Source organism: Dermacentor andersoni, chromosome 1 (assembly GCF_023375885.2).
Source record: "Dermacentor andersoni chromosome 1, qqDerAnde1_hic_scaffold, whole genome shotgun sequence".
Taxonomy (NCBI): domain Eukaryota; kingdom Metazoa; phylum Arthropoda; class Arachnida; order Ixodida; family Ixodidae; genus Dermacentor; species Dermacentor andersoni.
In genome coordinates this window covers 394101703-394128369 of record NC_092814.1, presented here as the reverse complement: position 1 = coordinate 394128369, position 26667 = coordinate 394101703, and the positions used below count along the sequence as shown (strand labels likewise).

Here is a 26667-nt window from a genome sequence, read left to right as displayed (position 1 = left end):
TTCAAAAAGTCGAACATCCATTTCTTGACTGAGTTTCCGTACACGCAGTGACTAAGGCTCTAACTGCCGGTCGGTTATTAAATAAAGTTGCAGATCTCATGTTTACACTTGGGTAAGAGGGATGTTCACGGTTTGCATTTACCCTCAGAAAATACATAAAACATGAGTACGACCTCTGAAGATGAAGCGACCACTCATTAGCTTCAACGTAAAGACTCTCCACAGGACTTGTCCTGAAGGCACCGGTCGCCAGGCGGATACCTTGGTGATGGACAGTATCCAGCATCTTCAATGCACTAGGGCTAGCCGATTGATAAACTATTGCCGCATAATCTAAGCGTGTCCGAATCAGGCTCTTGTAAAGGTTCATGATGCATTTCTTATCATTATCCCACGTTGTGTGTGACAAAATTTTAAGAATGTTCATTATTTTTAGGCATTTGTTTCTCAGGTACTACCGGTGTGAAATAAAGGTTAATTTCGTGACTAAAATTACGCCTAAAAATTTGTGTTCTGCGCTCACAGGTATGGGCTGTCCCTGAAGTTGAACTTGAGGATCTGCTATGAGACCTCTTTCTTGTGTGAAAAAAGGACAGGTACTCTTGCTGACATTGAGCGTAAGGTCATTTTCATCAGCCCACTTAGACACCTTGCTTAGACAAAGCTGTACTTGTCGCTCGCAGATAGCGAGATTCCATGACTTAAATCCAATCTAAACGTCATCAACATATACCGAATAAAATATACTACGCGGTATTGATGAGCGCAAGGAATTCATTTTTATTATAAAAAGTGTGCAGCTAAGCACGCCACCCTGCGGTACCCCAGTTCTCTGTAGAAGTGGCCTCGAGACAATTCTAACACGGAATGTGCGATTTGATAAATTGCTTTCGATTACATTCAGGATTTTTCCGCGGATGCTCATTTCCGATAAGTCGCGTAAAATTCCATACAGCCACGTGGTATCGTAAGCCTTTTCCATGTCTAAGAATACAGAAAGAAAGAACTGTTTGTGTATGAAAGCGTCCCGAATATATGCTTCAATGCGAACGAGGTGGTGTGTTGTCGATCGGCCTTCCTTAAAACCACACTGATAAGGGTCAAGGAGCTTGTTTGATTCAAGGAAGTGTAAGAGCCTGCGATTTATCATTCTTTCAAAGAGTTTACATAGACAACTTGTGAGTGCTATGGGCCGGTAGCTTGCCACAGAGCACGGATCTTTACCTTGTTGATGATGATATGTGTGGTGTAGTGGCGCAAGGGCCAGATATGGCCAAAGAGCGCCATGTCCGTGTTAATTAGTTTGCAGTGAAATCATGAGTACTATGAAGTTGGTGTGACGTGGCTGTAGAGGGGCCTTAAACATGGTAGCGCTAAAGTGCGTAAAATCTGTATAATAATATTATAGCGATGACTTGTGAAGTGTACTATGAACAATAAGACACATTTAAAAAGAATGATATGATGTCTAAAGATATATCAGGTTATATAAGATATGCTAGAGCACTACTGCCTCCTTAGAGCCCTTGAAACACAAGGGCCTGGAGGCATGTGCTATTCAAAACAATTATCGCAGCGGCATCCTCTGGAGCGAGGATGCTCTACGAATTTAATGGGCTTATGACGTGTAGAACTACATCTTTTAAGAAGTCGAGGACTGCCTTGGTGTTAAAAAGCGGTTCATGACCAAGAAACATAGCCGGGTGCAGAGGGATGTAATAACGGTATGCTAGCGGAAAATGTTTCTTTCTTTCAGGTTCCACTTTCCGACACTCCAAGAGGACATGGAGGACTGTCAGCCTCTCACCGCATCTACCACAGATTGGAGGTTCACTTCCAGTAAGCAGATAAGTATGGGTGCCAAACGTCTGTCCTATTCTGAGGCGACAGAACAGGACATCTGTTCGCCGAGATTTTGTTGTGGAGGGCCAAAAACCTAACTGTGGCTTTATAACGTGCAGTTTATTATTTATTTCTGCGTCCCACATGCGCTGCCAGTGGTTTCGCAGTTTCTTTCGTATGTAAGGTTTCAGATCTGTGAGAGGCACCAAAGCAGTATTATAATCAGCAGGGAGTGTAATTGACGTAGCCATCTGGTCTGCCAAAACGTTACCTTCGATTCCTCAGTGGCCGGGTACCCAGCATATGATGATTTGCTGGTTAGATAGATAAGCTTTGCACAGGTCCGAATAGACCTCAGTAAGTACAGGGTTTTTATGTTTGTAGGGTGACATTAAGGCCTTCACCACACTTAAGGAGTCTGTATATATAACAGCTTTTTGGAGTTTTGATTTCTTTATATGCTTTACAGCCGACCATACAGCGTAGGCCTCTGCCGTAAAGATACTTGTTTCTGGATGTAGTATATCATATTCGGAGAAGGATGGACCGACGGCTGTATAGGACACTCCGGCATGTGACTTAGAAGCGTCTGTGTAGAAGTATGTGCACGAGTGCTTGTACTGAATTTCTAGGAAATGCATTCTTATTTCGACCTCTGGAGCGTGTTTTGTGACTTTTAGAAAAGATAGGTCACATTCTATCACCTGCCACTCCCAAGGAGGTAAGGGCTTGGTTAGGTGCATTAAGGGAAGCTTGAGGAGTGCGAGATCCATTTCATCGCTAAGCTCCTTCACACGCAGCGAGAAAGGTTGTCTTATAGACGGACGGTTGCGGAAGAGTAGCATACGTCATATCGGTAATGGTATTAAAACATGGGTGTTCAGGAATGGAGTGCACTTTAAGGAAATAAGTGAAGCTGACGTGTGATCTCTGTAAGTGGAGCGGCCACTCATTCGATTCGGCATATAGGCTTTCGATCGGGCTTGTTCTGAAAGCACCAGTGGCTAGGCGGATACCTAGATGATGGACAGGATCCAGCATCCTTAGCGCGCTCGGGGCGGCAGAGTTATACACTACGGCCCCATAATCCAATCGTGACCGTATTAGGCTCTTGTAGAGATTCATTAGACACTTTCTGTCACTACCCCACGTAGTCTTCGATAGAAGTTTCATTAAGTTTATTGTTTTTAGACATTTTTCTTTCAGATATTTGATGTGCGGAATGAAAGTGAGTCTATCGTCAAGTATAATACCTAGGAATTTGTGCTCTTTGTTGATAGGAATTTGTTGTCCACACAGTTCTAAGCAAGGATCCGGGACCAGGCCTCTCTTTCGTGTAAAAAGAACACAAGAACTCTTGTGAGGATTGATTTTAAATCCATTTTTCTCTGCCCACCCTGACACCTTGTTCAAACCATGCTGTACCTATCTCTCGCACACTGCGAAGTTACAGGATTTGAAACCTATTTGAATGTCGTCCACATAGACGGAATACAATATGGCCGGCGGTAAGGATGCACGAGGTGTTGTCATCTTAATAATAAAGAGTGTGCAACTGGGCACGCCACCCTGGGATACACCAGTTTCTTGTGTAAAAGGACGTGACAGGACATTGCCAACTTTTACCCGGAAAGTGCGATTGGACAAGTAGCTTTTTATTCATCATCATCATCAGCCTGGTTACGCCCACTGCAGGGCAAAGGCCTCTCCCATACTTCTCCAACAACCCCGGTCATGTACTAATTGCGGCCATGCCGTCCCTGCAAACTTCTTGATCTCATCCGCCCACCTAACTTTCTGCCGCCCCCTGCTACGCTTCCCTTCCCTTGGGATCCAGTCCGTAACCCTTAATGACCATCGGTTATCTTCCCTCCTCATTACATGTCCTGCCCATGCCCATTTCTTTTTCTTGATTTCAACTAAGATGTCATTAACTCGCGTTTGTTCCCTCACCCAATCTGCTCTTTTCTTATCCCTTAACGTTACACCTATCATTCTTCTTTCCATAGCTCGTTGCGTCGTCCTCAATTTGAGTAGAACCCTTTTCGTAAGCCTCCAGGTTTCTGCCCCGTAGGTGAGTACTGGTAAGACACAGCTATTATACACTTTTCTCTTGAGGGATAATGGCAACCTGCTGTTCATGATCTGAGAATGCCTGCCAAACGCACCCCAGCCCATTCTTATTCTTCTGATTATTTCCGTCTCATGATCCGGATCCGCCGTCACTACCTGCCCTAAGTAGATGTATTCCCTTACGACTTCCAGTGCCTCGCTGCCTATTGTAAATTGCTGTTCTCTTCCGAGACTGTTAAACATTACTTTAGTTTTCTGCAGATTAATTTTTAGACCCACTCTTCTGCTTTGCCTCTCCAGGTCAGTGAGCATGCATTGCAATTGGTCCCCTGAGTTACTAAGCAAGGCAATATCATCAGCGAATCGCAAGTTACTAAGGTATTCTCCATTAATTTTTATCCCCAATTCTTCCCAATCCAGGTCTCTGAATACCTCCTGTAAACACGCTGTGAATAGCATTGGAGAGATCGTATCTCCCTGCCTGACGCCTTTCTTTATTGGGATTTTGTTGCTTTCTTTATGGAGGACTACGGTGGCTGTGGAGCCGCTATAGATATTTTTCAGTATTTTTACATACGGCTCGTCTATACCCTGATTCCTTAATGCCTCCATGACTGCTGAGGTTTCGACAGAATCAAACGCTTTCTCATAATCAACGAAAGCTATATATAAGGGTTGGTTATATTCCGCACATTTCTCTATCACCTGATTGATAGTGTGAATATGATCTATTGTTGAGTAGCCTTTACGGAATCCTGCCTGGTCCTTTGCTTGACAGAAGTCTAAGGTGTTCCTGATTCTATTTGCGATTACCTTAGTAAATATTTTGTAGGCAACGGACAGTAAGCTGATCGGTCTATAATTTTTCAAGTCTTTGGCGTCCCCTTTCTTATGGATTAGGATTATGTTAGCGTTCTTCCAAGATTCCGGTACGCTCGACGTCATGAGGCATTGCGTATACAGGGTGGCCAGTTTCTCTAGAACAATCTGCCCGCCATCCTTCAACAAATCTGCTGTTACCTGATCCTCCCCAGCTGCCTTCCCCCTTTGCATTTCTCCCAAGGCTTTCTTTACTTCTTCCGGCGTTACCTTTGGGACTTCGAATTCCTCTAGACTATTTTCTCTTCCATTATCGTCGTGGGTGCCACTGGTACTGTATAAATCTCTATAGAACTCCTCAGCCACTTGAACTATCTCATCCATATTAGTAATGATATTGCCGGCTTTGTCTCTTAACGCATACATCTGATTCTTGCCAATTCCTAGTTTCTTCTTCACTGTTTTTAGGCTTCCGCCGTTCCTGAGAGCATGTTCAATTCTATCCATATTATACTTCCTTATGTCAGCTGTCTTACGCTTGTTGATTAACTTCGAAAGTTCTGCCAGTTCTATTCTAGCTGTAGGGTTAGAGGCTTTCATACATTGGCGTTTCTTGATCAGATCTTTCGTCGCCTGCGATAGTTTACTGGTATCCTGCCTAATCGAGTTACCACCGACTTCCATTGCACACTTCTTAATGATGCCCACAAGATTGTCGTTCATTACTTCAACACTAAGGTCCTCTTCCTGAGTTAAAGCCGAATACCTGTTCTGTAGCTTGATCTGGAATTCCTCTATTTTCCCTCTTACCGCTAACTCATTGATCGGCTTCTTATGTACCAGTTTCTTCCGTTCCCTCCTCAGGTCTAGGCTAATTCGAGTTCTTACCATCCTGTGGTCACTGCAGCGCACCTTGCCGAGCATGTCCACATCTTGTATGATGCCAGGGTTAGCGCAGAGTATGAGGTCTATTTCATTTCTAGTCTCGCCGTTCGGGCTCCTCCACGTCCACTTTCGGCTATCCCGCTTGCGAAAGAAAGTATTCATTATCCTCATATTATTCTGTTCCGCAAACTCGACTAATAACTCCCCCCTGCTATTCCTAGTGCCTATGCCATATTCCCCCACTGCCTTGTCTCCAGCCTGCTTCTTGCCTACCTTGGCATTAAAGTCGCCCATTAGTATAGTGTATTTGGTTTTCACTCTACCCATCGCCGATTCCACGTCTTCATAGAAGCATTCGACTTCCTGGTCATCATGACTGGATGTAGGGGCGTAGACCTGTACAATCTTCATTTTGTACCTCTTATTAAGTTTAACAACAAGACCTGCCACCCTCTCGTTAATGCTATAGAATTCCTGTATGTTGCCAGCTATATTCTTATTAATCAGGAATCCGACTCCTAGTTCTCTTCTTTCCTCTAGGCCGCGGTAGCACAGGACGTGCCCGCTTTTTAGCACTGTATATGCTTCTTTTGGCCTCCTAACTTCACTGAGCCCTATTATATCCCATTTACTGCCCTCTAATTCCTCCAATAGTACTGCTAGACTCGCCTCACTAGATAACGTTCTAGCGTTAAACGTTGCCAGGTTCATATTCCAATGGCGGCCTGTCCGGAGCCAGTGATTCTTAGCACCCTCTGCAGCGTCGCACGTCTGACCGCCGCCGTGGTCAGTAGCTTCGCAGCTGCTGGGGACTGAGGGCCGGGGTTTGATTGTGGTGTTCATATAGGAGGTTGTGGCCAAGTACTGCACCAGGGTGGCCAATCCTGCTCTGGTGAGGGAGTGCGTTACCGGTTCTGGTCACCGGGATCAGGCCACACTCCAGGCCTGTTTGTGCAATTTTATCAACACGCGGATTTTTTTTTTTTTTTTTAATCCGGTGGAAAATTGCCGGCACCGGGATTCGAACCACGGACCTCTTGCACGCGAGGCGGGTGTTCTACCTCTACGCCACCGCTGCACCCTTTTTATTACGTTTAGCATATTACCATGAATGCCCATTTCCAATAAATCTCGCAAGATCCCGTATCGCCACGTTGTGTCATACGCCTTTTCCATATCGAGAAATATCGATAAGAAGAACTGTTTATGTATAAAGGCGTCCCGGATATTTCCTTCAATACGTACAAGATGGTCGGTTGTGGAGCGCCCTTCTCGGTAGCCACACTGATAGGGATCAAGCATTTTGTTCTGTTCAAGAAAATGGATGAGTCGCCGATTTACCATTTTTTCAAACACCTTACACATGCAACTTGTGAGGGCTATCGGGCGGTAGCTTGCCACTGAGGAAGGATCTTTGCCTTGTTTTAAAACAGGGACCACAATGGCTTCTTTCCATGCGGTCGGAAGGTACCCTGCGTCCCAGATAGTGTTGAAAAGTGTAAGTAGTGTAACTTGCGTGTCATTGTGTAAGTTTTTCAGCATTTCATACATGATTCTATCAGATCCCGGTGCAGAGCTCTTGGATGCGCTCAAGGCAGCTCTCAACTCTGCAATACTAAAGGGGCGGTTGAACGGTTCATTCTGCCGACACTTTCTTACGAGTGGCTTGCATTCTTCTATTTGTTTATATTTGAGAAAGGGTTTGGAATAATTGGTGGAACTTGACACGCTCTGAAAGTGCTCCCCAAGTGAGTCTGCTTGTTCAAGCAGGGTATCGCCTTGTGTGTTTACAAGGGGGAGTGAATAAGTTTGTCGTCCTTTTATCCTGTTAACCCTGTTCCAGACTTTCGCCTCGTCTGTATAAGAGTAGACACCCGATAAAAACTTCTGCCAACTCTCTCTTCTGGCCTGTCGGCGCGTTCTCCTAGCTTGAGACTTTGCTTTTTTGAAGTTAATAAGATTCTCTGCAGTGGGAGAGGCGCGTAACGATCCCCACGCTTTGTTCTGTTTCCTACGGGCGATCGTACATTCGTTGTTCCACCACGGTACACGTCGTTTGCATGGCAGACCATTTGCTTCGGATATGCATTTTGATGCAGCATCTATTACGAACGCTGTAAAATACTCCACAGCAGCATCAATTTCTAAAGAAGACATGTGATTCCATGAGATACTAGTGAGAGTTCGGAATTTCTCCCAGTCGGCTGTATCGATCTTCCACCTAGGAGCCTGTGGTAGATATTCGTTTTCTTTATATGTTCTCAGCAGTATGGGGAAGTGGTCGCTAGCGTAAGGATTGTTTATAACTTTCCATTCGAGTTCAGACAGTATTGACGGAGAAACTAGGCTAAGGTCAATTGAAGAGAAGGTATTGTTTCCAAGAGAGTAATAAGTGGGTTCTTTCTTATTCAGTAGACACGCACCGGAAGAAAAAAGGAATTGTTCAACGAGACGACCTCGCGCATCGATACGAGAGTCTCCCCACAAGCTGCTGTGTGCATTGAAATCACCCACTCTCTAAAAATTTTAACACCCTTAAGGGTGTAAATGACTTGTCCCATGGGTGACACCCTTTTTGGCTGTATTGCTACACCCCAAGCAAAGAGTGCAAATTAACACCCCACAAAAGAAGGGGTGTTAATATGACGTCACCTCGCCTATGGGTGTAAAACAAACAACACCCTTTATATATGGGGTGTAACACAGACACCACCCCTTCAATATGGGTGCAGCATGGACAACACCCTTCCAAAAGGGCGTTATTCCTGCAAGTATTTTAGCGTTCACTACAGCCATGTAGTTAATGGGCAGACTAGCTGTTGTGAATGCAGCCTAGCCTTAGCTATCGTACTACCTTGTTCCGTATGAGCCAGAATCTGAGGCGTCGTCATATTGCGCTTCTGGTCCGTCATGTGGTAGCATAACGTGCGACCCTTTCAGGCAAACAATTTAAGGTTTCGCCATTGCAGCAAGGCACACACGCCATGCTTTTCGTAATCTTCCTCTGCAGTGATAGTACACTGCCGGCAGGATGCAGAGCGCAATAACAATGCGCGCTGCACTAAGAACACAGGATCTCCCGCACCTTGGCGCACCAGTTCTTATAACCCCGTGGAAACAGCACACAGCCAAAAGCATAGTTACATGCACTTCAGAAATAATTAAAAACCTCCACTTTTCTTGGTCAAAAATTTTCGCAACACCAGCTCAACCAGGAGGGAAAGACACCACAGCTCGTTGTTGTAGCTCATATTGAATGGAATAGAGCGCAAGCAATGCATTGATTGGCGACGGTAACAAGTGCAGTACTACAGAAGCATACGTTTGCCTGTCAAGCAGTTTTTTGCAGTTTTAAGCACACATATTATACCTCTATTCATCAAAGTTGTCATTTATCTCCACGGGATGCTTCTACTAGTACTTTGACACATATGACTTAAAGGTAGCACTGAGAGACAAAGAACAAAGTGCTTCATCGTCGAATAATATTTCAGCATTTACGAACAAAACAGCATGTGTAGCTGTGCATGCTGTTCAATATATAAGCATGCACTATTTCCTGAAATATATGTATGCTTCATTTACTGACAGTGACCTGCTTATACCCAATAACTTAGTTTATTTTTCACCATGTGCTTGCACTGAATATTCCACAGGCATTGTAAGTTAAGCTACCAGAATAACAATCAGCTAGTCTAAGGTTACCTAATTGAACAAAATCATTGTAAAATTTGTGACGAAATGTCGGAAGTATTTATTTCATTCAAGAGAAATGGTTACATAATAATGTTTGCACATTTTAAAAGTAAAAAGGAAGATGAGTAAAACCATACCAATACAAAGACATAAGCACCGAATAATGGCACAGGCTTGCTCAATTAAATTTTAAGCAGAACAGTTTTTTAAAATAACCTCACTACGAACTATCACATGTTCTCATTCGAAAAGCACTGCATCTTATTATAAAGCACAAAAATAACCGGTCACATAAGTAAGAACAAGTCTGAGTGTGTCTTTCACAAAAGGATAAAAAGTTGGGCGAGTTAGTACAGTAACATGATCTTGGATTGTAGCGCGAAGTGACACGGACACAGACTAGAAGCAGACAGGATGAGCGCTAACTCTCAACTAAATTTTTATTGAAACGAAGAACATATATATATATATATATATATATATATATATATATATATATATATATATATATATATATATATATGTATATATAGGTGACTGCAAAAAACCCCAGCACATCTAAATGAATATTGAATACATAGTAGTAACATGAAGACGACAAACAAAAGCTATCAGCCATCAACTGCGTGGCAAATCTGAGTGCAAGCTATTCTCTTATCAAGTATACTTGTAGGCATTGCGACCAATGTGCTCCCAAGATGTATGAGGTATTAGTCATTGCAGAGTTGTAAGGACATGACAATCCTAGGATGATTATGTTCTTGTGGCTTTTTTCCCCACTTTCCATCTTTTGAAACATGTATACTTTAGTCATGAAAACAAAAATGCTACAACTGGCGTGTGATAAGTTTTACATCTTATTTCCTAGCAGCTCATTGAAACGAGCCACGATGACAAATTTAAATGCTGTTACCTCATCAGACATTCAAATTTCTTAAACACAAACAAAACCAGATAGGCATTAGAGTGAGCATCACTTAAATACATTACACTGGTTTAAAGTTATTGCACCACTTTGTGCCAGGTAAAAACGTTAGAAACCTCAAAAATGTTAAGATTCTACGGCCAACCGTGAAAACTAAATAAAAAAAATCATTAAGCTTTCTTAAACGGGTACAGGAGCTTTACGACTGGCCGTCTTGGTGATGGACACGCAGATAGATGAGCAGCCATTCCACTGAGACGAGAATGTTGAGGGCTTTGCATGGAAGTCTGTGAGACACTGCAGAGTAGTTCTTGGTCCACATGTAGGAGGTCGCTTGCATACACGTCTGGGCCACCATACTGAATGCATGGTGTTATCGGAACCTTTTCCCCCTGCATTGTGGTAAAAAAGCATGGTTAAGTTTATACGATATTTAATATGCAAAAAAGGAGGTGAGGCATGCAGACAGGACACGAGAGTAGAGAAGTGAACACGAACGCGAAAAACATGAAAAATTTCATTAAATTGTTTTATTAGATAAAATTTTTATACTATGTGTCATTCATTATGAGGGTTCACAACCGCAACACATCTAATATATAAGCAGGTAGAATTATCAGCTTGGTCAGTTTGTACAAGCTCGTTTGAGGCAAGAAATCGAGTTTCACAAACACAACCTCAACATTCTTGATTTAAAAAGGAACACCTCACATGACATGCAGTCCTGTGAGTGGGAATTGCACAGTTCAAGAAAAACAAATTAAAACTCACAGACCGGTCCTGAAAAAGGAATAAGCACCTGCTACTGCAAAAAGCGAATTAATTGATAGGTTTTAGTAGCACAAGGGCATCTTTGGCCAATGAGCGCCAAGTCTATATGCAAAGGATAAACTTAGTGCATCTTTACAAAGCAAATATATAAAGATGACTAATGCCTCTCCGCACTACAGTTGCTTTGCTCTAGCGTGAAGTCATTTTAATGTATGCACACGTACATACACATGCTAAACCCAAGTGTAACAGCTGCAGAATTAAAATTGGGCAGCAACAAAGTCGCAACCTTTAACCATTGATTCCAAGCTGTACTAGTGACTGGAGGTAGTACCAATATCGCCAATGACGAGTTGCACTCTTTCTGCCCGATGTTATGCTGCTCTTATTGTCAAAGATGAGTTACAGTCGGCATTGAGGGAAAGCTGCCCTCAAGAGCAGCTCTTATTTTTGTGTTATTTCTAACCAGAGGCCAATGAAGTAATATATTTTTAGAATGAGAATGACACCAAAAAATTGAGTACGTAAAAAATTGGCACATTTTTCCGGAGTTAACATGGGGGTTAACGGCTAAAGCGGCAATCCAGACACTAGAACAAGTTTTGACATGTCTGCTACCAGTGAATGCTAGAAAATATGTTGGCATTCTGTAGTTTTGTCCAACAATGCAAAAGGGATTCTTAATAACTGAGGAAATAAATGGAAAAGTATCATGAAGTATATTTCGTGAATGTAATGCAGAATCACTCAACTTCTGTTACTATATAATCTCCACTTGATTAACCTGCACTTTCTGAACTAGTTCAGGAGGCGCTGCATTTCACTACTCATTCCACCAGTTCAACGTGGCAGCAACTGCACGTTGTGATTTGTTTTACTTAGTGCAGGCTTTGTACAGGGCGAGTTCACAGCATTCCCTGCACTTAGCCGAAAGGTAGTGCATGTTTACGCAGCAGGTGTGGTGCCGCTTCTGCACGAGTAGACGCAGAAATCAGAGTTTCATACAATAATTACTAGAGGGAACTCTGACGTTAGTGTCCACAGGAGATCAAACAAGAACGGCTGTACCAGCATGGAAATTATGGGAAGCACATGGATTTGCCTAAACTTCGCCTGTTTGGCTTCAAACGGCTTTGTGACTTTGTAAACTAGTCATTTTCAACAATATACTGTGTAATAAATAAATAAATAAACATTAAAATCGTCTGACGACAGGATTCAAACACAGGAACTCTAGAACAGAAGTCTGATATTGAAACCATTAAGCCACGGAGGCATGTAACGACAAGCGAGTGCAACGCCCTGATGAATTTTTCGCGGGCATACCAGTGCCTTGAGACGCTTGGCGCCCTTCGATTTGGCTACCTGAACAAGCTCAATCGTTGCAATTAACAGCAATTGTGCGTGTTGGCGCCGTCTTCTGCACTTCGAAGAGTATAGACTGCGCTGAAATTTACGACAATAAGATTTATATAGCGTATAATATACGAAGCCACAAGAACGTCTGAATTCACAAGCACGAATATCAGACAAATCTATGTGCTTCCCATCATTCCCATGGTGGTGCGACTGCAGCGCCAGAGTTCCCTCTAGTAATTACTGTAAGAAACTCTATGGCAGAAATAACCGAAGTGCCTCGCATTTTGTTCTGGAGTAATAAACTAAGTTTTGCTGGTCCCATAAGTCTTACTGGTCATTAATTCCAAGTTTTAGTGCAGTCACATGTCTAGTAGGCAATTGTGGTATTTTGCATAAACATTGCAAAGCCAACTGTGATGAATGTTCACTCTGGTAAATTGTTTATGATCGAGTAGCATCGACTACTGAAGCAATCTCTGGAAGGCAAGTGAAGTAATTTTCTTATTAGCAGCCTTTAAACAGCATTCGAGCATGTGACACATGCACCTCAGATATGCAGATAATATTTCCTTGACTCAGCAAGAAGCGATGCTTCATGTTCCACGAGGCTACCTTTATCAAAGCAGTATTGGTGCTCTCTAAAAACATTGCCAATGCAGATGATCCAAATATTTTTCAGGGGGCAACAGTCATGCATGAAATCATGCTAGATTAGTTTTTTTAAACACATGCTCAGACCATGTTAGAAGTGCTTCTTAAAATCCTCCTATTTATTAGACTAGTCATATATCTGTACACAAAGGCTACTAATTAGGTCCCATGCTATATCATCTTAACAAAAACTTCATTTAGTAGTACACATGCTATGATAAGATTTGAGACCACACTGAGATGCTGAGCAAGGTTAATTCATTATTTTTAAAATGAAGCTACTGTTCTTCCAAACGAGAAGAAAGGATACCGAGGGTCAAAATTTTTCTGAATCACAGCTGGTAGATGCCAGGGAAGGCACGTGGAAACTTATTTGTAATTTTCTATTTAAATGTAGAAATGATAAAGGGAAATGAAAATGGTAAAAAAAACCAACCAGGCATGGGGGGAGAACGAACCTACAGCCTTTGCATTAGGCATGCGATGCACTAACCACTGTGCCACCGAGCAGCATTCAACCGTCCACAATGGCCCCTCAGATTGTCGACGCTCGAACACGGCCGTAGTACCACAGTGGTTAGTATATCACATGCGTAATGTGAAGGTTATGGGTCCGTTCCCCACCCACAGGTGGATATCTTTTTATCCACTTTCACTTACCTAGAATTTATCATTTCTATACTTCATATAAAAAACCTAAAACATGTTCCTGTATGCTTTCCTTGGCCTCATTATCTGCTGGCTTTTTCCAGTTCTGTTACTTCCAACACTTATACATATTCTAATCTGGTAAGTAAACAATTCTGCATGATGCTGGATTGAAATATAAAACATTATTGCATGGCCGTGTTATGTAGAATGCCTTACATTGCCCAGGCAAGGTGTATTTATGTCAATCTGAAAAAAAAACAATTCCCACTCTACGCAGAAATGCTGTGTACTGCTGTGTGCAACAGGGTTTAACGAAAACAACTTCAGAAATAAAGCCACCAAACAACGAGGAAATATGAAAACTAGATGAAAATTTGTGCAGTTGCATGTTAAAAATTTAGCAGAGCAACAGATGAAGACATAATGAAGGAAGCGCGAGGATGGTTTATTTTGGACACACGAGGCAATATACTTGAAAGATGCATATGAGCTTACACGTGGAGAAATATTGTTTATGTAGCAGCTAAACTATGAACAGGCCTAGAACACACTGATACAAGGTGTCGAGCATGTAAATCTTATCATGCCCTTAAGTCAAAGAAACATGGCTGTTACACATGGCTGGCTCACACAACTTAGCCACTTCTATATATGCCTTGTAATTACCAGGTGGTCTGTATGACATGTGCAAGCTTTAAATATGTACAAGTGCCATGTAGCTGGACAGCACCAAGGTAATGTCGTTTGCCATCGTTTTGAGGAAGTGAAACCAATTCTTGCATTTTTCCTAATTAGGTAATTAGTTAATAACGATTACTTAACTGCTCAAATATTATATTCAAAGCAAAAGTGTCAGTGCGAAAATTGTAGAGCATCCTGAAAAATTCCCAGTCCAGCTTTCTACTGCTCAATAGGTGCAACAAATTTTTCTTTCAAGCTTGAAAGAAGCCAGTGAACACATGCAAGAAGTGCCGTGCAACTAACCGCTCATGCACCTGAACACCATTTGGCTCCTCCTTTCATGCATGAAAAAAAAAACTTTTTGAAAAGAATATCTTAGAAATCGATTAATTATTATTGACTATGTTTTAGGCAAAATGCATGAAATAGTGTGTCTGCCACCTCCATTTTCGGCGACATGAATTGACTCCATTTTCATGTCCAAATCCAGCTATACATGGTGCGTGTTTTGAGCTGGTTCTGTAATTTAGGCTGGTTTTCACTAATTGAAGCTTCACACTTTAATAATAGAGTCAGGTTAAAAAGAAATTGGTACATAAACGGTCGCTGTAAGTACTCCATACTCCTTTAACTTAGTGCAAAGTGCTTGTGAGGCAAGAAGTTGGTAGTTCTAAGCAGTATTTCTCATTTTGACCTGGTGTTATAGCCCACTTACTATGATGCCATGCTGCTCAGTCATGCTGGATACAGCTTCAATCTAGGCCATGGCAGCTGCCCTCCAATGAGGGTAAAATGCAATAACGCTTATGCACTTAGATTCAGGTGTACATTAAAGAAGGCAAGGTTCCCAAAACTTCAGGTTGTGACTTTGGAATGTAAAAGCCCATAATTTAATTTTAAAATCTAAAGGTGCTTTATTAGGAGCAGGGGCATCATTTTGAGCTTTTACTGCACTGCCATGTCACAAAGAAGCTCCAAGTAAATAAAAACAATTTCTTAGACAATGTACATATCTTGCAAACATTTACAAACACTTCTCTGCATGCACCTCCGTTGCTGTTATATTTAGATCCGTATGCCAAGGCGGGTTATGATGTTAGAACATGTTTCAAACTTGTTTTTTTTTACCGCTTTAAAGTTGTTGGTTACTTTGCATCTCATTGTGTGTCGAACGCACATTTCAGTACATCAATTTCTTCAGAAAGTGCACTCCTCTTTATTTACTTGTGCATGCAAAAAGGGTTCAAAAGAACTGCTTTCTGAAGGTCTGTATAACAATAAAACAATTCTATGTAGGCTGCACAAAGAGAAAGGATTGGTTTGTAAATATGTTATTTAGTTCTTAAAAAAATAGGCAGCTGTCAGTATTCTGTTCCAAAGTAAAAATTGCCCCTACCTGGCTCTGCTTCAGTTTCCGATGTTGATGGTCCATTCGGAGGCACTCAACTGATAGGCTGCACTTTGGCGATGTGGGTGTGCTGTCACCAGGCCCAAGGTCGATCGACATCCTCACCAAAAGTCGAGTACAAACGCTATAAAAAAAATATCTCATCATTTTGCTATCAGTTTTGTCATCTTGCGTGTTTCACACACGGTCGTCAGTGGAATATTTCGTCACTTGGATACTGAAAGAAATTCAAGCATTTTCTAGCAGCCAAGGTGATGATGATGATGTGTGCTGTTTTATGGTGCAAGGGCCAGGTTTGGCCAAAGAGCGCCATGACAAGTGGTAATGCTGACGATGTATTATGGAAGATACTTCGCTGTAAACTGGCCTAAAAATTGTCGCTGTAAAGTGCGTAAAATCTACGTGCTATAAAATTATGGCGATGACTAATGACGAATACTATGAACATTAAAATCCATCGATGAAGAATGATGCAAAATAGAAAATATATAGGATGGTAAAATTACTTGGAGCACTGCTGCCTCGCCAGAGCCCTTGAAACACAAGGGCCTAGAGGCATGTGCTATGCGAAAGAGCTATCACAGCGGCATCCTCTGAAGAGAGGACGGCAGCCAAGTTGAATACACAGTAAATGGAGAACATTAAAGAGCAAATGCAGTTGTCACATTAGATTGATCAAGTACTGCAGAAATGGAAAATAAATCAGTGATACTCTGTCTGTTGGCTTTGAATGCAAGAAACGTAAAAACAGGAACTTGCAGCCACGCCACTTTGAATTTCCCGCGTTTGCTACACCTCACAAGTTTGGCATCGTCCGGTACTCGGGGATAGTAACCGCTTAAAATCAAGATGAACGAGCGTCGGCATAAATTAACAGGATACTTATCCGCGCAATATTGGCGCATAAAACAACTCACGTAGCGAAGCTACTGTCAATTACCCGATGACGCATCCGCGGGCGGTGCGGTTTGGGCGAATTCAAAGAGGAATGAGAGTTTCACTTGTTTCACGCCTACTAAGCTAAGACAGAATTTGAGTTTCTTACTAAACTATACTGGATATTTACGCTCCGAATAAAACGCTGGAAATTTTGTTACGTCACATTGCATACGTATGAAAGTGAGGAAATTGTTTTTATTGTATTCTGCCCAGGCGGCATGCAGCTGCTACCACTCTCATGCAACAAAAGCATGAAAGTGGTACTCGTGACACCGAAAACAAACATATACAGCGCCAACGTTACGCCCCTTGGAGTTGGAACTAAGCACGATCAAGCCAGTTAGTTTTCTAGCTTTCATAACGCCATGAACACGACCAAACATCGAGCGAAACAACTCTCTGTTCTCGAAAATTATTACCGCTTCCATTTACATACCTATTGCTGCCACAAGCAAAAGTCAATGGGCTAGCTGTCTACAAGCCGCAGATTAGACTGACAGCAACATATTACGGTAACGTAAAACGATTTCCACGCTAACTTAGGAGCCGCGGTGTGCTCTAAGTGCCAAAGTTCTCGTTTGCCGCTCGAAATTCACACCATGATGACGGGCACTGCATCTTTCACATGAAATATTGCACGCTTTGCTCCGGAGCTCAATAGGAGGGCGAAACGTATTTGCATGTAACCTGAAATCCGCATACCGGAAACCCGTCGACGCTTCCGAGAACGGGGCGCACAGCCATACACCCGTACGGCGGCTTGACTTGGACGTGAGGTACTTCTATCAAACACTTCACATGCGACATGTTTCACACCGATTGCGCGAACACCAGAAAATGACGCAGGCCGTATTGCGACGCCGAGCAGACGTGCATCCACCGATGAGCTGTGTGCGCGGATTGCAGAGAACAAAACCATACAAAACGTTAGGCGCGAGAAGATGGCGGCTCTCGTTGGGGAGACGAAGCGGACGAAGCAATGACGCGCGAATGAATGTTGCCAACTGTTGGTTCCGCGTTATGCCGGCGGTGGTGGCTTTAGTGGCGTGTGTTGCGGCTGTCTAATTTTTTATTTCTTTTCCCCAAACAGTAAAGCTAAGATCAGTTATTTGTTTGAATCTTTAACTGTGTCGTTTGGTATTATCTTTGTCTTTTTATGCTATTCAGCGGCCAATTATGACCTCCCAGGTTCGCGCGCGCCAGCTTCGCGCGCAAATCTCAGAGGCCATCAGACGACTCGTTAGGGAATGCCGTTCTTGTCGTTAACGTTTCATCATCGTTTCTTCAACTGAGATAGGTAGTGTTCCTTTTCCCGGTGTTGGGAGGGGGCGATCAAGACGGCATCGCTCCGTGGGGGGCGGGGGAGCGGGTTGGTGTTGGTTCTTATCGCGAAATTCGCGAACCCTGCGTTTTTTTTTTCATAACGTAAGCATTTCTATAGTTATCCAACAAGAAAAACCATCCGTCCGTCAATCCGTACCGCACGATATGTTTCAAAATAGAACCCGCAGCAGCGAGTGAATTCACCTTCGTGCTAGCTCTCGCTTCAACGCGACCGAAGCGGCGAGAACACTGCGCTCACGAAGCTCTCAGCTCATGCCGCACTATGCGCTTTTCGCAGACCACTTTCAAGATAGGTGTACGCGCGTCTGTTTTCAAAGCGAAGTAAACGGTGAGAACACAGCGCGTGAAGTTTTCAGCAGTGGGCACACTCTGTCCACAATGCAGTTCGCTTTCAAGATACGGTTCGCGCGGCCGTGCCACAAGCAGCCGCCGCCGGAGAACGGTTGATAATGGTTCGACGCCGATGAGGAGGGCTAAAGAGCGATAACAGCTCAAAACGAACGGAACGTCGCCAGCGCGCCTGGCCCCGCCACCTGCAGTACTTTGCTTGCGCCGCCGTCCAGAGCAGCTCGTGTCGCCGCAGCGCTGTCGCTTATACTTGTCGGATCAAGTCTCATAACATTGATAACGACATGGACTGCGTGTAGATGAGGAAGAGTCACAATGCTTACGCACACTTAGACAAATCCGAGAGGGGTTCCTGTGTGGTTTTTTTTACCGGAAATGTGCAGTCAGCGGCGGGACCCAGAGTTGACAATGCCTGTAAGAGGGTTGCCAAGCTTCTTTTTTTTTGTGTGTGAGAGTCTTGCCCAGCTCCCAATGATCTGCTCAAGCTAAGACTTGCTGATGGCTGTATGTGCTTTTTTTTTATTGTCGCATGCCCTCGAACTTCCACGAGTCCTACAGTGTAATGACATTAGAGCAGTATTCACGTCCAAAGGAAAATGCAGCCGGTAATTGGGCTGCCTAAGGCTTGCGGCCCGGCGGCAGCTGCCCTCCCGTCCCCCGTTTCCGTTGACAAGTTAGGGGAGGGGTCTAGAGCAATCTTACACCCCCTCCCCACAGTGGCGTAGCCAGAAAATTTTTTCGTGTGAGGGGGGGGGGGTCCCAATTGACCGTGGAGGGGGAAGGAGCGGGGCCATTGCCATAGCAGCAAAAATTTTACTGTTAGTGAGCGTTACAAGTGCCCGGCGTGCCCCAATTGGCTACGCCGCTACTAGCCCCCCCCCCCACCCCTCCCCCGCAATCGACGGAAGTCGAGCTATCAGAACGTGCATGACACGCATGCATGACATAACATGAATGACATGGCGCAAATCTAGAATGGATATCGTCTCATCATCATCATCATCAGCTTATTTTGACGTCCATCGCAGGACGAAAGCTTCTCCAGCGATCTCCAATACCCCTGTCTTGTGCTAACTGGTTCCACGTGTCTTCAAGTTTCCCAATTCCATCACGTCCACATTATTCTCTGCCGTCCTCGACTGTGCTTCCCTTCCCTTAGCACCCATTCTGCAACTCCAATAGACCAGCAGTTTTCTCCCTTACGCATTGCAATGTCTGCCCAGCACGACTTCTTCCTCTTAATGTCAACCAGAATATCAGCTATCCCCGTTCGCTCTCTAATGCATATCGCTGCCTTCCAGTCTATTATCGTCATGCCTAATAATTTTCATTCCATCGCGCGTTGCGCGGTCCTAAACGTCTTCCCAAGCTCCTTTGGTAACTTCGAAGTTTCGGCCCCATACGTTAGTAGCGGTAGAAAGAAATGGTTAGCAGTAAGCTCCCTGGTCATGATTTAGTAATGCCTGCCGTAAGCTCTCCAGCTAATTTTTTATTTTTGTTAATTTCCTTGATCAGAGGCCCCTGCGAGTAATTAACCTCAATAAACGTATTTCTGCGCAGGTTCTAGAGGCTGACTGCCGACCATGACATTCGTTCTCTCGCCAGGCTGCGGAACATTACTTTTCTCTTCTGCATACTAACTCTCAATCAGACTCTTACACTTTCTTCGACAAGGTCGTCAAACGTTTTTGCAAATAGTCTGCAGCGTTGCTGAGTATGCCAATGTCATCTACAAACCGTAAGTTGGTGAGCTATTTACCGTTAGCCCTCACTCCTAACCATTCCCAGTCTAACTGGTTGCACACCTTTAAGTATTCAGTCATAGCATTGTAAATATTTCGCCATTGATCATATGAAGCCTTTTGCAGATATCTGGCTATGCAAAGTCTGCGGGTTAGTGTCATCCGTTCGATATCAACATTCGTGGGAAACTTCATTTTTGACCACTGTTCGGAGCCAGTGGGCTGCTGCCTAGATGCCCCGATCTAATCATTCCAGCTACCTGATTCAAGCGCAGGTAGCGCGCGTTTCATGTATAGCCAATATCAACGCCTTAACTGGCAATGTTCATTTATCATATACTGTAAGCTTGTTCACTTACTCCCTTATAATTAGGGTGTAAATAAGAAAGAATGGGGTGTTCCAAGGGTGTTTTCTTGTTGAACACCCTTTTCTGTTAAAAAAGGGTGTTTCAAGGGTGCTTACAAGGGTGAAAAGACGAATACACCTGCATTACACCCATAAGGGTGTGAAAATTTTAAGAGTGCAGAACAAGATAAGGTTCTGGCAATTGATCTATAAAGGATTGGAATTCATGTTTAGTTCATTTTTAATGTGGGGGTATGTAAAGAGAGCTAATAGTGATGAGTTTGTTTAGGAGAACAGCTCGAACCGCCACTGCTTCAAGAGGCGTTTGTAGCTGTAGATGTTGACACGCAATGTTTTTATGGATGACAATGGCAACACCGCCCGATGACGCGACACCATCATCGCGATCTTTATGAAAGGTTATATACTGTCGGAGAAAGTTTGTGTGTTTTGATTTTAGGTGTGTTTCCTGTAAACACAGCACTTTTGGATTGTGTTGGTGGATCAGTTCTTGTACATCATCAAGGTTTCTCCGAAGACCTCTGACATTCCAATGTATGATTTGTGTATCCATATTTAATGTGAATTGGTGCTGTGTATAGGGAAACAAAAATGTTGAATTAGATTACAGAGCTCTTGCGAGGCCCTGTAACCGGGGTTTTGCCTTTTTGGAGCGTTCGAGGGAGCCTCGCCGCTCCTTAGGCGCTTGGTGCGCCGTGGGGATACGTGTTGTGTCCATTGCCTCTTGTGAGGCACCGGACACGCGCTCTTGCGAGCGAGAAGTTTTTCGGGAGAATCTCACCTCGGAAGGCAAGACCCCTGCGCCCACCAGCCCGGAGGTCGATGGGGCTCCCTGTGGAGTTTGGCTGCGCCGGCTGTTGCCAGCGCTGGAAGGGGCCGGGGAGATGGAGGCAGCCTCGGCTGCGCCTACCTTCGTGGCCGCTATCGGTCCTGCGGGATCGCTGCGTGTAGCGCAGGATGCCGCAGATAACTCTTGTGGGGCCGGCAACCCAAGGGTAGCCTGGCCTGGTTGCTGGTTGGATAGAGTAGGCTTACCTACTTCCACCCTAGGGGCAGGAGCCAAAGGTACCTGCTGGCTGCACACGGGCTGGGTACTTGGCATTGGCCGCTGCGACGCTGCCCCCCGACGCGCCGCATCAGCATAAGGTGTGCTGTGGAAAGGTGAGCACCTCTTTCGGGCTTCCTTAAACGAAATATTTGCTTTGACTTTGAGGGTAATTATGTCTTTTTCTTTTTTCCAGTTCGGACAGGAGCGTGAGTAGGCAGGATGGTCTCCACTGCAGTTCACACAGTGAGGTGTGCCACTGCAATTGTCGGAAGGGTGGCCCTGGACTCCACACTTTGCACAAGTTATTTGACCACGGCAGCTCTGCGAGCCATGGCCAAACCTCTGACATTTGAAACACCGTCTAGGGTTGGGAATATATGGTCGCACGGTTAACCTGACATATCCTGTTTTGATGGTTTCTGGTAGTACGCTGGATGCAAATGTTAAGGTAAGATGCTTCGTTCGAATTTCCTTATTGTCCCGTCTAATGATAATTCGTGTTACATTGGTAACATTTTGTTCTTTCCACCCTTCCATGAGTTCTGCTTCTGTCAAATCTTGGAGGTCTGCCTCTGATACGACTCCGCGTGAGCTATTCATCGATCTGTGTGGTGTAACAGAGACTGCTATATTGCCAAATGTCACAAGCCTGCCTAGTTTCTCATACTGATTTTTCTGAGGGATCTCAAGAAGTAGGTCTCCACTAGCCATTTTAGCCACTTTATAACTTGACCCTAAGGCTTCGGTCAAGGATTTTGCTACTGTGAAAGATGAAATGAATCTGGCTTGTTTTTCAGGGTCCTCACTGTGTACTACGTGGTATTTTGGGTAGGTCTCTTTAGTGCGGGTGAAACATGTGCTCAGGTCTTCGGTGCGCCCCCTCTTCTGAGGGTGACGATCAAGTAGGCGGGGAAATGCGGGTGTTCCCATAGTATTTAACCTTCGTTTCGGCAGCAATGGCGGCCACCCACCACGGAGCCCAACATGGGGACGCTGCAGGACTTAACGCGTAAGGCCGCAGGCGCCAACCGTGCATTGCCACTATAACCTAATATATTATACCCAAGGGAGGGCACATACACAAGGTTAACCCTAGCCGCCTAGGAAAATTAGGAAGTGACGGAAGAGAAGAGATGAAAGGACAGTAAAAGAAAGAAGATAGGAAAGAAAAGTTTGAAGAGGTGAACAGGAAAAGGCGACTGCCGATTTCCCCCGGGTGGGTCAGTCCGGGGGAAATCTTGTTTCAAGATAGGGACTACAATCGCCTCTTTCCATGCCAATGGAATGTCACCTGTTTCTCAGATAATGTTGCAAATAGACAACAGAGCCATCTGCGTGTCAGGGTGAAGATTTTTTATCATTATGTACAGTCTCGTCCACTCAGGGTGAACACGGCTCACCGTGGCCGCGCTCCGCAGGACGCCAGTGCGTCCGCCGCGGCGGCGCATCGAAGCGAAGCGGCGCAGGCGCACACGGACCCAGGGGAGGTGCTTCGCGTCGTCTGCTACAGAGCTGGAGCGCGCCGCCTCTTGCTTTGCTATAATGTACACTTCGCTAGACCAAAGTGACTGAGTGCCCGAGGCGGCATTGCGGGAAGGCGCACTTCACTAGCTGGAGCATTTTCCAGCTGTTTCAGTCTACAGCTTGTGAACAGCCTGCTTAATCAATATACAGATACAGAAACAAGCTTCTCACCACATAAATCACGTAGCATGTTTTTTATAAGTGATGAGGCTAAAAATACAGTAATTTTTTCGCGCTCTTTATTAGGCTGGGGCCCTTTTATTTTACTCTCACAGCACTTGGTGTAGTGCATACCGAGAAACCTATTAGGCGCGCTCTTGGTTGGAGTCATCATGTGATGAGCCTAGCTCGCCGTTTCGCGCATGTCTTGATGATAGAACGAATGTGCTTAATCGACTTAAGAAAAGGACCGAAACCCGCTATAAATTTCGGAGAAAGTTAGAGAGCGATTGTTCAATCACGCATCATCATGTTTGCCATAGATTTTACCATTAAGGAGGGTGTTGGGGACTCGGTGCTGACGCCCGTTATTGCCAATGGGTCGCAAGCCCCAAGGGTAGCGTTGGCCTGGCGGCCTGGGGCACTGGAAGCATCCGAAGGTCCCGGCAAAGCAAGAGAAGACTGGTAACAGAACAACTTGTTTATTCTAACATAGCAAAAGAGCGGGCGGTCAGGTCGACCGAAGTGAGAGACGGGAGAGCACGTAACTCAACAGAAGAAATCGGAGCCCTCTCTCCTGGCGTCCGGGGGCAGCTGCTCTTATACTCTCGGCGTCGCGGGCCAGAAGGAAGGTCACGGGATGAGCCCACGCGACGGCGGAGCATGAGCCCACGACGGCGCGCACGGTCGAGCCGAGAGACATGGTGAGCCGAGTGTAGTGACGCATCGCCAACCCGCCGACGGACAGACCTGCTGGCTCCTCACTTGGGGAGCTCCGCTCCCCGGCTGCCGCGCTTTGACAAGCGTGGGCACACACACACACACGCACATACGAAGACACGGGGCACTGAAACACGCCTGGACACGCTTGGCGGGGAGGCGTTGCGGCGGCGTCGAACGGGCCAAAATGTCCGCCGCTTTGAACGAAGCCCCGGCGTCCGTTGCATCCGCGCCGGCATTACCGCGCGTTGTAGGCGAAACGTAACAGACTGCCCCGCCGGGGGAAGGAGATCCCGATGGTCAGGGGACTGCATCCGCTGTCCGGAGGGATGTCGCTCGATGATGCTCATAACCGAAGTCGGGCGTCCTTTGGCGTTTCTTGAGCGCAGCGCACAGAGAAGGCCTCGTTCTCACGTTCAGGTGCACACAGGACACTGCAAAGTGACTTCGGGAGAGTTGACATTTTTGTTCTCGTTTCCGGCAAGCGTTAGAACTACGCCGAAAGTGAACCGCTCAGTCAGCAAGCACGGCACAACCCTCACTAAGCCCTGCCAGGCTCTTTCCCCTTTTATACTGCTGCCTAGTTCCTTACAGTAGTTTAGCAGCACTCAGAACGCGTCCACAAATCGGAAAATTGCACTAGAAAGCACATCATCACTTTGAAACACTACACAAAAGCAATAGGTTAAAAATCCTGCCTCAGGAAGAAAAACATCAGTAACAAGCAATTTTGAGGCTGATTCCCACGTTAGGGGCTCGACTTAAGCCATCGGCGTTACCGTTGAGACTCCCCTTTTTGTAACGTACCTCAAAGGAATATTGTTGCAAAGCGAGGCTCCAGCGCAGGAGGCGGCCATTTTTGGGAGAGATGGTCTGCAGCCATTGGAGAGGGCAGTGATCCGTTTCAATGATAAAACTCGAGCCGGCTAGGTAACATGACAATTTCTGAACGGCCCACACGATACACGCACACTCTTTCTCGGTGGCGCTATACGCCTGCTCACGACTCGTCAGCTTACGACTAGCATACAGGACGGGGTGTTCTACTTCTCCATTTTCCCGTTGGCACAGTACAACGCCCATGCCTCGCTCACTAGCATCACACTGAACAACGAACCCTTTTGTGTAGTCGGGCGATCGTAGCACAGGCTGGCTTGTTAGGGCGCTCTTTAGGGCGCTAAAAGCTCTTTCCTTTGCCTCGTCCCAGACGACTGTTTGCGGCTCTGTCTTTCTTAGAGCATCCGTTAGGGGAGCCGCGATATCAGAGTACCTGGGGATGTACCTCTGATAGTAGCCGGCGACACCTAAGAACGACCGAATATCGGTCTTCGTGCGCGGTTGCGGGAAGTCTCGCACAGCGGCCACCTTTATTTCAGAGGGGCGGCGACGACCCCGACCAATCACGTGTCCGAGGTAGACAACCTCGGCCTGTGCTAACTGGCACTTGGGAGCCTTGACTGTCAAGCCCGCATCGCGCAGGCGGGTTAGCACTGCCCGCAAGTGGGCCATATGCTCAGGCCAGGATGCGGAGAATATCGCTACGTCGTCTAGATACGGTAAAGCGAATTCTTGCTGTCCCCGCAACACTTTATCCATGAGGCTTGAAAAGCAGTATGGCGCGTTCTTCAAACCAAAACTCAAAACTTTAGGACGGAATGTCCCCATTGGTGAAATGAACGCCGCATACCTACTAGCCTCTTCTGTAAGTGGAACCTGCCAATAACCCCTGACAAGATCTAGGGTGGAAATAAACTGAGCGCTACTCACTCTCTCAAGGCGCTCCTCGATGTTAGGGATCGGATAAATTTGATCCTTAGTGATGGAATTAAGCCTGCGGTAGTCGACGCAAGGACGAGGTTCCTTGCCCGGTACCTCAACTAAAATCAAAGGGGAGGTATAATCACTCTCACCTGCTTCAATAACACCGAGCTGTAGCATTTTCGTTACCTCAGCCTCCATAATATCGCTCTGGCGGGGTGACACCCGGTACGCCTTGGATCGTACTGGCTCTGGGGAGGTAAGTTCTATGTCATGAGTAAGGACAGAAGTCCTACCAGGCCTCTCAGAGAACAGACCTTGAAACTCTTGTAAGAGCTGGTGTAGTTCGGTTTTCTGCTCAGGCGACAGCGATGCTTTACTTATTAAGTCACTAATGACTTGATCGGTGTCTTTCCTGTTCGTCACTGAGCCTAGTCCCGGAAGCTCGACCGGAAGCTCTTCTAACTTTCCCGCATCGGGAATTTCCTCTCCAGTATCTGGTGCCTTTAACGCTACAGGCGCAATTTTATTCAGTTCGGGCGTGCTCTGAATATCAGCTTGCTGCACCTCTGACCCTTTCTCATTGTTTGACAACGTCGGTCCCGCAACCACCGCCTTTGCAGCGAGCTCCCGAACCTTCGATCTGGTTAAGGCCTGAACGCTAGCCTCACCAAACAAAAGCCCCTTCTCGCGCAGGAGGTGATCGGACCTGTTCGAAAATAGGTACGGGTACTGGGGGGGCAGCATAGATGACACTGCGGCCTCCGTCTCAAGCGCTCCGAAAGGTCCTTCAATAAGCACTTTTGCTACGGGCAGACACACGCTATGAGCTTCCACTGCTTGCTTGATCCATGCGCACTCGCCCGTGAACATATCGGGTTCTACGTAAGAGGGGTGAACTACATCCATTGTAGCTGCGGAATCGCGAAGCACTCGGCACTCTTTCCCGTTCACGAG

At 45.4% G+C, this 26667-nt stretch overlaps 1 long non-coding RNA gene across 1 annotated transcript; it reads right to left on the bottom strand.

The window, feature by feature from the left end:
- Positions 1-9829: 9829 nt before the first annotated feature.
- LOC140215420 (uncharacterized) lies at positions 9830-17768 on the bottom strand. The gene is made up of 3 exons (XR_011892371.1): positions 17388-17768; positions 15750-15885; positions 9830-10632 (listed from the first exon to the last, which is right to left on the bottom strand). It is a non-coding gene; the product is annotated as an uncharacterized lncRNA (long non-coding RNA).
- Between the last annotated feature and the right edge of the window lie 8899 nt (positions 17769-26667).